The sequence below is a fragment of the Harmonia axyridis genome, chromosome 4 (genome assembly GCF_914767665.1).
Source record: "Harmonia axyridis chromosome 4, icHarAxyr1.1, whole genome shotgun sequence".
NCBI lineage: Eukaryota > Metazoa > Arthropoda > Insecta > Coleoptera > Coccinellidae > Harmonia > Harmonia axyridis.
In genome coordinates this window covers 16,294,965-16,308,091 of record NC_059504.1, presented here as the reverse complement: position 1 = coordinate 16,308,091, position 13,127 = coordinate 16,294,965, and positions in this window count along the sequence as shown.

The window sequence follows — 13,127 nt, the reverse complement described above, 5'->3', positions numbered from 1 at the left end:
TCAGGTTTTCGAGTTGGGTTTTTGATCTTTAGCCCATTTTGTTCATTTGCCCTCACTCATTCTGAACACGTGGTTTTTCTAACATCGTCTCCTCATTCTGCCTCTATCTGGAGTTTTTCTCTTATGGACTCGCTCCTAATCTCAGAATCTTCATTTCAGTTGTTCGGTTGATGCTTTTTATTTTCGTCGTTTCAGCTCTCGTTTCTACAGAATTTTTTATGCAGATTTTATGTGTTATACAGGGTGATTCATCACTATGGCCTATTAGACGTTTATGGAAAACTTATCATAAAATTGTGATGAAAATTTGCCTGTTGAGTTTGAAACAATGACCTTTCTCCCTGAAATATTTTCAGATCTCTACAACTTCCTTTTTTTCAAATGGCACACCCAGTATATTATTGCATCATTAGATAGCTTTTTTCATTGAAATTTCAGCTATATGCCATACCTTGGGTGAAAACACAACGGTTCATGAGTTAATGAGATTCCTATGAAAAAAATGGTGGCGACGGAGACCATTGAATATTTTTGCGAAATTTTTTTGTTGAAAAAAACATTTTCCATTCTCGATTCTGCAAATACGTAGTATTATAAGACTGTTGCAGGGTGTTTATAAGAATATCACGAACTTGGACAACTCAAATTCATCAAAACTCAAGATTTTCAAATTAGAACATATATTTTTCATTATTTCGGTAGATTTTACGTACAAAAATAGTTGGGGTTACTTAAGCAAACCCTGTACCTGAAATCAATCATTCAAGAGTTATCGACAAAGAACTTTAAATGAGCAAAAGCCGAAACTTCTAACTGTGTAGAGTAGTCTGTGGCTTCCGGAAAACCCAGAAAGAAAATTCGATGTTCGGATAACTAAATTTTACATTTCATGACTTATAACTAATTTTCCGTTGGGAATGTTGAGAAATTCATAAACTAATACAATTTTCAATTGAGAATAATTCATTACATCTCTTGAAATTTAGTTATCGAAACATCGAATTTTAGTTTCTTTCTGTGTTTTCCGGTTTTTCCTCATTTAAAGTTCCCCCTCAATAACTCTTAAAGTATTCATGTTAGGTATAGGGTTTGCTGAAGTAACCCTCACTTTTTTTATACGTAAAATATAATATAATAAACAACAGCATCAAAGAATTACATGCCAGGCCAAAAAAGAAAAAACACATTTCAGTTCTTGAAGAATTCTTCCAATGAATATACTGTATTCTCTAAGAGGATCTGCTTCACACTTCTTGAACTTCTTCTCTGATAATTGCTTAATTGATTCAGGCAGCTTATTATACATTTTTGGACCCCAGAAGTCGACACCCTGTTGGGAAAATTTCCGTCTGTGGTATGGAATGCTGAGCTTATCTCTTCCTCTAGTATTGAAAAGATGATATAGGCCATTGGATGGAAAATGGTCCAGATTTTTATGAACATATGTAGCGCATTCAAGAATATATACTGCTGGTATGTTTAGAATTCCCAACTTTTGGAAAGGAACCCTGCAGCTGTCTGTCTGTTTGAGATTCATGATTATCCTTATAGCTTCCTTATCTTCCTTATAGCAATTTTTATTTCCTTATAGCTTTTTTTTGCAGAATCATGTCAGGACATGGACTAGTGATGAGGGACCCCATAGGAGTGTTCCATATGTTGCCACAGAATGGAATCGACTAAAGTAATAAAAACGATAGGTTCTAATGTGAAAATCTTGAGTTTTGATGAATTCGAATTGTCCAAGTTCATGATCTTCGTATGAACACCCTGTACATTTTTGTCCAAACCGCGAATAGATTTATAATATAACGTATTTTCAGAATAAAAAATGATGAAGGTTTTTTCGAAAAAAACTGTTTCTACGAAAATATTCAAAAAAATGCGAGTCCTCGTCGCCACCATTCTTTTCATAAGAATCCTATTAACTCCTGAACCGTTGACTTTTCTCCCAAGGTATGGCGTATAGCTGAAATTATCACCAAAAAAGCTATCTAACGTAAGATCAACCACCTACCGACGCCTTTGATATAGCAACCAGTAAACAAGACAATCTTGACAACACCTTATCTGCAGTCATCCATAAACCTGGATCGTGCTAAAAATCCATATTTTTGGCGTCCAGCTTGGGGGCTTCAAACACGTTAGGAACTATCATTCAACATTCAATCCGGAACTGAGTGATTTTTCAACATCAACGAAAACACATCGATCTGTTCTCCAAGGAAACACCGCAGAATTTTATCCAATATATCATTCCCGATACTGCTGAAAGCCCCATTTATCATATTTACTCTATCAATTAAAACTACATATAACTTTCCTTCACAATGCCACGGTTTAATTGAGGATAAAGCAAACAAAACTTTGAAGAGAAATATACGGATCCTTAATGGGATCTGCCATTCACTAGTTCTCGATCTAAATCCCATATTGCGTCGAAATGAGAAATTGTACTTTCCATAAATTCAATTTGCAACTTTCTATTCTCAAAGGTTTTGGGAAGTATTAAGGTATCGGGAAAGTTGGGATTAGGTCGAGGAAGAAGCGGGAGCCTGAAGAGAATTTTATTATGAATTTGGGAGTTTTAATTTTTGCACGGTCAATTTCTTGATTGAAAAATTGGGGGGATCTGTCTCATGTGCTTAATTGCTATCTCAAGACGAGGAATCTTCCGGAGAGGTGTTTTCTGTTCAATATTTGCATTCATAGTGTTGAGACTAATTCCTTTCGAATCCTACAAACTATCATTGTTAGGGAAGGCATAGTTTGAATATTTTACCCTTCTAATTGGTTCTCTGAACTGACATGATGCCAAGAGCTTTTAAACTCTTGTCGAAAATTGTTTTTATCATTTTTCCACGAAATTTAGCTTGAATGTTCGAAGCATTATTTTACAATCCAGTAGAAGATTTCTGCTGAAATACATACAATTTGGAGATGAGTATCTCCCACCGTTACTCAGTATGAAATTTTCATTTTAAATAATGTTTTGGCAACTTTCGTTATATGTAACTGTCGACCCTTTTAAAATATACTAACTGACAAAGAAACTGCAACACCTAGAATGAGCTGTTTAAATTTAAGTTTTATTTGGGTGCTACATAGATAGTATAGCAAAGAGTAAATGATTGAATTTGGAGAAAAAAATCGTGAAGGTTTTTTCATGTGAATAATTTTCGTTATTTAAATATAATAGTCGTTTTTTGCAAGTTTTTTAAATTTAACAACAAACCAGCTGTTCGGGGAGATCTAAAGTCGATCATCAGTTGTTGTTAAAATGATGCCTATAAAGCACGTGTACGCAGAATTCATCGCCAGCTAAGTGAATTTGAAAGTGGTCGAATTATTGGCCTACGGGTTGTCATTTCAAAAAATCACTAACCATACGAACAGAAATCCTACTACTGTTATGAAATGTTATCAAGTGTGGTTTGATAATGCCCAAAATCGAAGAATAGTAGGCACCGGACGTCGAAGGGAAACAAATGAAGTTCAAGATCGACGTCTAAGACTTATGGCCATTAGGGACCGATTTGCGACAACTCGATCTTTGGCCGATGAGTGGTTAGGACAACAAAGTCATTCTGTAACTCTCCGAACGGTTTACCGCCGAATAAAGTTTTTTGGACTGGAGCATTATCGATCCCATCTTGTATTATCTCTGACGGTTGAGCATCGCCGGCAACGATTACAGTGGTGCAGAGAACGTCAACATTGGAAAGTGGAATGGCATCAGGTCATCATTTTTGATGAATCTCGATTTTCCTTGGGTGCACATGATGGCCGAAGAAGTATTAGATGACGTCGGGGAGAAAGACGTGAATCTCAGTTTGATATTGAGTGTCATGTACACCGGACAGTAGGCATTATGGTATGGGGTGCTATTGCACAATCAAGTAGATCACCTTTAGTCTTTATTCGGGGTAACATGAAAGCGCTTCGTTACTTTCAAGAGATAGTGAGTCATATGTTCTCTCTCACCTTAACCGTCTAGAGAATCCAATATTTCAGCAAGATTATGCCCGACCTCATGTTGCCAGAGATCTAAACTTTTTCGATGCGACCCATGTGAATCTTTTGCCATGGTCGCCCAGATCCCTCGATCTTTCGCCCATAGAGCATGTTTAGGACATCATGGGTAGAAGACTTGTAAATTTACCCCAGCCCCCACGGACTTTGGGCATTTTGAGACATGAAGTGCAGGTAGCTTGGGATAGTATCCCTCAAGAAGAAGTAGACCATCTTATTGCATCAATGCCGAGATGTGTTGGGGAGATAACCGCGGAGGACAAACACATTATTAACAAATTTATTTAAAGAAATTGTAGAGCCTTCGTTTTTTCCTTCAAATATATATATTTACTATTTGATAGACTAAATCAGTTTTACCAAAAAAATTTTTAATTTGAACAGCTCCTTCTGGGTGTTGCTGTTTCTTTGTAAGTTAGTATATTAGCCTGTGCAACTCAAAAACTGGTCATAGCTAAGTCAATGCTGTATTGCTATATTATAATGAAGTATTTCATTAAACATGTTTTCTTTAGAGAAATGTTACTTTAAACCTTCAAAGAAATGGCATGTTCCAACTTCGACAACCTGTATTTCGTAAACTTGTCATATGATTGAGTTGGATCCATAGATTCTCTTGCTCCTGAGTTCATATTCTACAACATACGAAAAATTCAGAAGAATTAAGCTTTGACAATTGTTCCATTAGGCTACTACCTGGTCCATCTATGAACTCGAGAATTTTAATGAAAAACTAAAATGAAGGTACGGATTGCCTAAAAGCCAAAGATCGAGTAACTGATACGGCCTTTCTGTTTCTCCCTATTTAGAATAACACAGAACCCTTTCACCTTCCGTTTAATTAATATCCTCCCCACAGGGAACGTTGCTTAATTCACTCAGCCACCAACCTGTCCGATATTTATATCAGCTAATTTGCCATCTGAATATTCATAATATTGACGGGGGGTACGTGTATCGGTTAACACACCCCCTGAACTTGGCAGACGCACGTCTTCCCCTTTAGGTACTGAAGGCGGTTTCCGTCATTCGAAACATTATTTGCATTGGAAATATCCCGTTTCAGTTTGTTGTGTACGTCCCTGTGGAAATATCTATTAGGAACCCTACACCGGGTTACTTAACTTACCCTTATTCAAATTTGTCAATCGATAAAAAAATTAGGTTTCGGTACTGGCGGGTTTCCGGTCTAGGTGCGGCTTCCGCGACTGAATACAAAGGATGTGAGAATTTAATTCAATTTACGAATTTAAAAAAAAAATTAGTTATGCATTGACGCTGAATCGGATGCTATTTCTTTGGTCTTCACTCATTAAGTCCTGGGTCCAACCAGTAAAAACACATTTTTCCTGAAAAATTTAACTAGTCGTCAACATAGTCACCTTCAAGAGTGATACATGTACGGGGTATCCCAAATAATTCGATGCTCATTAAAAGCTTCCCAAGAACTATAAGACTTTAAAAAAAAATCTTCAAGAACCTCCAATCTCTTTTTTCGAAATAATAAGATAACAGAAAACAAGTATCTCTATCTATCTATAGGTATCTCGATTTTTCTCAAGTTACAGGTCGTTTTTGTCAGTAATTTTGGTTGTTTATATGATACTTATGATATATGATACTGATATTATACTGATGATGTTGTTTATATGATACTTATGATAGATCATAGAAATGAATTAACGTTTTAGAGATATAGAGGAGATTTGGTGGATTTTATATGATGATTTTTCCATGCAGTTTTTTAGCCGCAGAACTGTCGAAAATTGTTCTATTATCGGTTGTTCAAAAATGTCATCCGCTTTAAAGATATCGATGGTTTTACCTTACAGCCAATAAGCTATTTTATACCATGTACGACCCTAAATCGAATGTCATAACCTTGCCAGCCTATATTTGAGATTTTAGTCAGTTTGGATGGATTTCACCACTAAGTGACGCTTTCTTTTACTCAGGCGTGTAGTAATGAATCTATGCTACATCCATTGTCACATATCTAGGCAAAAATCTTTTTTTATTTCGCTTAAACAGCTCAAAACAGCCTTCAGAATCGACGATGCGTGGTTGGTTTTGATCAGTGTTGAGCAATCGAGGCACCCATTTTGCGCAAATCTTCGTAATGAACAAATAATCACGCAAAATAGTGAATACACTACCTTTTAATATACCAATTTACGTTAGTTATCGTATGGATTATTAAAGTATCAATCGATAATCCTACTAATTCATTATCGAATGAAACGTTTATAATCGATCAATCGATAATCCTACTAATTCATTATCGATTGATACGATACGATAATAATCAGTACCTGACCATAGCTTCTGTGGTGAGGGAGAGGAATATCAATCGATAATTCAACTTATTTTTTAGATAAGGAGAGTACAGATTATCAACGGTTCAATCGATAACCTTTTAATTTATTATCGATTGATACGTTAATAATCGCTACCTTACAATAGCTGCTATGGTGAGGTGAAGGTAGGTAGCCGATTATTAACGTATCAATCGATAATAAATCAGAATGATTATCGATTGAACGATTCAATTGATAAGGAATTCGTAAGATTATCGATTGATAAATTAATAATCGGTACCTCACTATAGCTACTATGGTGAGGAAAGGGAGGGAAACCAATTTTCAACGTATCAATCGATAATGAATCAGAAGGAATATCGATTGAATGATAATTAACGTATCAATCGATAATAAATTGGTAGCATTATTGATTGATCGAATATTTACGTATCAATCGATGAGGAATTAGTAGGATTATCGATTCATTCGTTAATTATCATTCAATCGATATTCCTTCTGATTCATTATCGATTGATACGTTGAAAATTGGTCAACTCAATTATCCCTGTCTGTAGCTCGTTTTATTGGAAGAGAAGACTTCAACTCCTAACAAAACAATATATTCCCAAAAAATTAGAAGCATGTGTTTTTAAAAGGAGTCAATTTTTTCAAACGATAATTTTATTTCGTAGTCCCGCTCCTTCTACAATTGGAAATCCATCAGGATAATGAAGCGAAATCCTACCTTCGGGTTAACGACAGCCTTAACCTACTTAATTTTATCGCATCTCCATTTCCATTTGCCTTAAGGAGGATTCATTACTTTTTGACTGAAAACTAAACGTCGTAAAGTTCGAGTTTACACCTTTCTTAATGTGTGATCTATGCCTCTTGCTTTATGCCACTGTCTAAAAATAAATCAGGGTGGTTCCATCCCTGTCAAATGTGCCTGCGGGCCAGGTCTTTTCCTCATTAAATCACACTTTAGTGTCGCCTTTAATGACATCGTATTTTTTAGTAGCGAGATTGGAGTTATAAACAGGAAAATAATGGATGTGATAAAGGGTTGTTAGGAGCCATTTAATGAATTTGATTAAATCGGCCGTGTCTATTGTTTATCATTCTTATTGGAGTACAAAATCATTAGGGAAGGCATTCCCCTCGCCTGCCTCGCCTCAAGAAACGAGGTGTTAATTATTTTGACGGTGTTCTGATAACGAAGGTAAACTTGATAGAAGAATGTTCAGATATTTCTGGTTCAATTAAGGTTGCTGAAAATTGGACACATTGGTTAGGTTTTTCGTCTTATCTTACAGGCAGAAGGAAAGGCAAGATTTGAGATATTTGAAGGAAAAATAGTGAACCAATCATTGCAACTCAATTTTATGTATATTTTGTTGGCACACAGAATTGAAGTGATATTCGGAAATATAAAAGTCTCATTCTGTTGTTAAAGGGCTCTCAAACTGACAACAAGTCTACACAAAAAGATCTCGGTTTTATGCAAAAATATTAGAAGTGTTGGGACAAATTGTGTGCAATAGTTTTGTGTAGTGACATAAGGCAAATGAAATGGCTAGACAAATCTGAACTACATAGGCGTACAACTTTGCTTTCGCCGTTCGCCGTTTTTTTCCGAAATTCGAGGATTTTTTGTAAAAAGATTGCTTAAACCGGGTCTGGAAGTTTGGAAGCGGTGAATTCATTTCGTGCACAGGTTGAATCTATTGAACCCATCAAATATTGGGTGCAAAAGTTCCTTATACGAGATAAGAGGTCCAACTTTGGAATCTGCTGTAAAAAAGATGGGTTTGCATTTGAAATTTCAAAGTTATCTCTTATCTCGTATGAGGCCCTTTTGCACCCAAAATCTAATAGGCTCAATCGATTCAACTAAAAAATTACTAAGGACCTCAGTATTACAATATGAATTTTTGCATCCTGATCTGAATTAACGCCCCCAGATTTTTGAACAAAAAACGCTGCATAGGGCCCAAAAAAGGACAAAACAATTTTGGTTTCCTCCAATTCGGATGTAAAGTATCCCGCTGAATCCGAATTTGCAATAAAAAAGATGAGTTTGTATTTGAAATTGGGCCTCATATCTCGCCCTTTTGGGTCCAAAATCTGATAGGCCCATCGATTCTTCAGGAGAAATTACTTAAGACTCCAGTATCAGAATTTCGATTTTCCACCTGTGCTCGAAAAAAATTCACCGTTTCCAGACTTTTGAACCACTCGGTATATTTATGATTCAAAGTATTGTCCAATGATGACCTCCCATCTTTCGGGCAGTTTACGATCCCCTCGTTGAAAAATCTGATCTTCTTTTGAAGCGATCCACGAATCGATCCAATTTTTTACTTCTTCATAAGACCGGAAGTACTGGTCAGCCAGGCCGTATGCCATTGATCGAAACAAGTGATACTCCTAGGGAGTAACGTTTGGAGAATATGACGGGTGGGGTAGGAGTTCCCATTTCAACGTTTCCAAGTAATCTTGGCCGTTTAAGCAACATGGGGTCGAGCATTGTTATGCCGTAAAATCACTTCATCATGTATTTCGTTGTATTGAGGCCGTTTGTCTTTCAATGCTCGACTCAAATGCTCAAATTGCGTTCGATAACGATCGCCTGTGATTGTTTCAGTCGGTTTTAAAACCTTATAATACACTACGTCGAGCTGGCCCCACTAAATATGGCATTGAAACCGAGAATATTCGGTTTGGCCGTCGACGTGCATGCATGGCCTGGATATCCCTATGATTTTCTGCGCCTGGGATTATCATAATGAACCCATTTTTTGTCTCTAGTCACAATGCGATGCGGAAATCCCTTGCGTCTTTGCCTTGCAAGTAACTGTTCATAAGCAAACAAACGCCGTTATGCATCTCTCTACTTCAACTCGTACGGCACCCAATTTCCTTGTTTCTGAATCATTCCCTTAACTTTCAGGCGTTTTGAAATAGCTTGTTGCTTCCCTGCCAATGATCCTGCCAATTCTTGTTGCATTTGACACGAGTCTTGATCAAGTAATGCCTTCAATCCTGCATCTTAGAAAACCTTCTCTATTTCACCATGCCATGCTAGTCTTCGACGTCAAAATCACCGTTCTTGAAGCGTTAAAACCCCTCTCGGCACGTTCTTCCACAAATAGCAGCCTCACCATAGGTATTTGAGAGCATTCGATGAGTCTCAGACGCAGATTCCTTCACATTAAAGCAGAAAACTAAAATCTCCAGCGAATGACAAGAATTCGACTCGTAAGCTGGCATGTTTATCGAGAATAACTTTATGATGCAGACACAAATCGACTAATATTTGGATGGCGTTATTTTTACGAATAACTAAACTTATTGTGGGGCATCTACGATCTATTCATTTCGACTACCACTCAATACCGCTACAGCTATCTATTGCAAAATGGCGGTAGAAAAGTTGTGCACTAATAGATTGTTACCACCCTTTTCTTTTTTTATCAAAACAATTTGATGTGTTTCTACTAACGAACAATTATTAACTCTGTGTTTGAACGACTTACTTAGAAATCAAAATTTGAATTTCAAGAACAAACGAGAAAGTACTCCTAAGCCTCCTACGCTTCTAACACACATGTTATTCATGCAGCTGCTCTGGTTACACTATTGCAAATCTAAATTCACCATAACACGATATTTCTGCATATATTTTTTCCGAACGAAAATAATTAGTTCTACCTAACTCAATATTCGCTTAATATCAGTAATCAAGTTTACACTCTCGATGCACACATCCTGCTCAATCAATTTTCTATCCGTGCTGGCGCTGCCCATATAAACTCAATGAGCTGTAATAAATGGTTATCATTCATTATACCTACGGAGATCGTAAAATCTGTCGCTTCAGATTGTTATTTTAATGTAATAGATCACTTCAGCTTATACTAATAGCGATATCTTCCTATCAATCTATTAAACACGGCAATCTAAGCCACTTCGGAGGTGTTAGCTTCCTTCGGGCGATATATAATTTGTTGATCAATATCAGGGATGGTTGCACATTCCTTTATGTAATCTCTACACTCCAAACAAGTTAGTTCCACTATTAGGGGTAACACAAAGACCAAAGGAACCCATTTGCGTCCAATTAGAGCCCAGTGTAGATGTATAGATTGTGAATTAACGATACTAGAAAGTTCAATGAGTTTCCTTCGATGAAGATGCAAGATAATGCACGTACACAGCAAAAGCGTGGGATCGAATCATTTTTCCACAAATGAAGAAAAATGTGGACTTTATTATTATCAGTATCAGTGTCTGTCAATTGCTTCAGTTGATCAATAAAGAGCAAAATAGAAGGAAAACAAGGATCATGAAGAGGGCAATACGACTAGATGAATATAAGAAACTGGATAGGGATGAATGTCCAAACGCCCAAAAGAGGGACAAATTTGCCATGATTGTTGGAAATCTTCACTTAAAAAAGCTCTAAAAGAAGATAATTATGACCAATACGATAATTACTTAACTTGCCGATGCCAATTGTATCTTAATATCAATAACGGTGAGCCTGTTCATATTGTTGTTTTAATGAATTGGAAGAACAAATTTTACAATTTCCATTTTTTAACAACAAATAGTCCAATAAAGTTGAATTTCAACAAATTGTCGATTACATTGTGCGAGCACTTAGTTTCAAACTTATTTCAATTTTGCACTACATTTCTTCAATTAACAACATTTAAATGATACATGTAGAATTAAAAGGTAGACGGCTCAACTATTTTAAGTCGATTGAAACTTTATGGTTAATGAACAGAAATGGTTTCAAAATTGAGAAAAAACAGTCAGAACCGTGTTTTTCCAAAATATTCAACGCGTTCAAATAATTCCTGAAATTCTAGACATTTTTTTAACGGCCAAAAACAATTTACAATTTTCTACAATGAATTTGTTAATAATGTATTTTCCACCGCGATTATCTATACACTCCCCAACACGTCTCGGCATTGATGCAATAAGATGGTTTAATTCTTCTTGAATTCTTGGGATACTATCCCAAGCTACCTGTACTTCATGTCTCAGAGCAGCCAAAGTTCGTGGGGACTGGGATAAATTTCCAAGCCTTCTACCCATGATGTCCATACATTCTCTATGGGCGAAAGATCGGGGGAACTGGGTGGCCATGTCAAAAGATTCACATGGGTCGCTTCGAGAAAGTCTAAACGAACTTTGGCAACATGAGGTCGGGCATTATCTTGCTGAGATATTGGATTCTCGAGCCGTTTAAGGTAAGGAAAAACATATGGCTCCACTATTTCTCGAAGGTATTGCAGCGTTGTCATGTAGCCTCGAATAAAGACTAAAGGTGACCTTCTTGCATGTGCAATATCACCCAATACCATAAAGCCTACTGTCTGGTGTACATGACGCTCAACATCAAACTGAGGTTCACGTCTTTCTCCCGACGAAGCCTAACCCTTCTTCGGTCATCATGTGCACCCAAGGAGAATCGAGATTCATCAGAAAAGACAACCTGATGATATTCCACTTTCTTATGTTGACGTTCTCTGCACCACTGTAATCGTTGCTGGCGATGCTCAACCGTCAGAGGTAACACAAGAAGAGGGCGATAATTCTGCAGTCCAAAAGACCTCATCCGGCGGTAAACCTTTCGGAGAGTAACAGGATTATTGTTTTCCTAACCACTCATCAGCCAAAGATCGAGTTGGTGCAAATTGTTCTTTAATGGCCATGAGTCTTAGACGTCGATCTTGAACTTCATTTGTGTCCCTTCGACGTCCGGTGCCTACTCTTCTTCGATTTTGGACATTATCAAACCACGCTTGACAACATCTCATAACAGTAGTTGGATTTCTGTTAGTATGGTTAGCGATTTCTCAAAATATGCTCTGGACATTTTAACAACAACTAAACATCGACTTTAGATCTCCTCGACCAGCTGGTTTGTTGAAAAATTTGCAAAAAAACGACTACAATATTCAAGTAACAAAAATTTTTTTCATGAGAAAAACCTGCACGATTTTTTCATTCAATCACGTTTTAACAAAAAAAATTAATTTAAACAGCTCCTTCTTGGTGTTGCAGTTCCTTTGTCAGTTAGTATAGTTCTTTTTCTGGAGCAGTTGAAAAAATCTTTAGGGACTTCGTTATGAAATCTGTACAATACATATCGTATAAACGAGCTGTCCCCATCTCCTTCGATGTGAAGAGACCATCCTCAAAAACCCCTCAAGACGGTCCACTCCTAAATTTATATCGAGAAATACCCAAACCAATTGGAACCATAAACATCCCCGCCATGACTCAGGAAATACTTGAACATTTCCGCCCCCTCTCCTGATAAATGAATGAGCTGCTGACAAAACGTGGAAACTTCCAACTCTACCCTATCCGCAATCTCCAGAAAATATGATTTATCGCAGATATTGAATCGGACATATTGTGGGGTGAAGTAATAGAATGTTGCTTTCCGTAATTCCGCTTTATTTTGTGAGGTTCCCGGATTTGAGGGCCACCCCCTTTCCTAGATTCTGGAGAACTATTCCGTTTCGGGGGCAATAAACGGTCACAAATCTCCATCGACGGCTGTTACAATTAGTTGCAATAGGTTATTGAGCCAGATAATCTATTGCGTTGTGTTAGGACATGTTGACAATTGATTTCGGTAGTTAGTCGATTAATTAGTCGTTTAATCAGCTCGTTAGAGTGGAATAATTGAAAAGGGGGGTGCAAGTTATTCCTCCTGATTCAGGTTATGTTTGTTTTCTATGGACAGGTAGAAAGCAGGGGATTTAA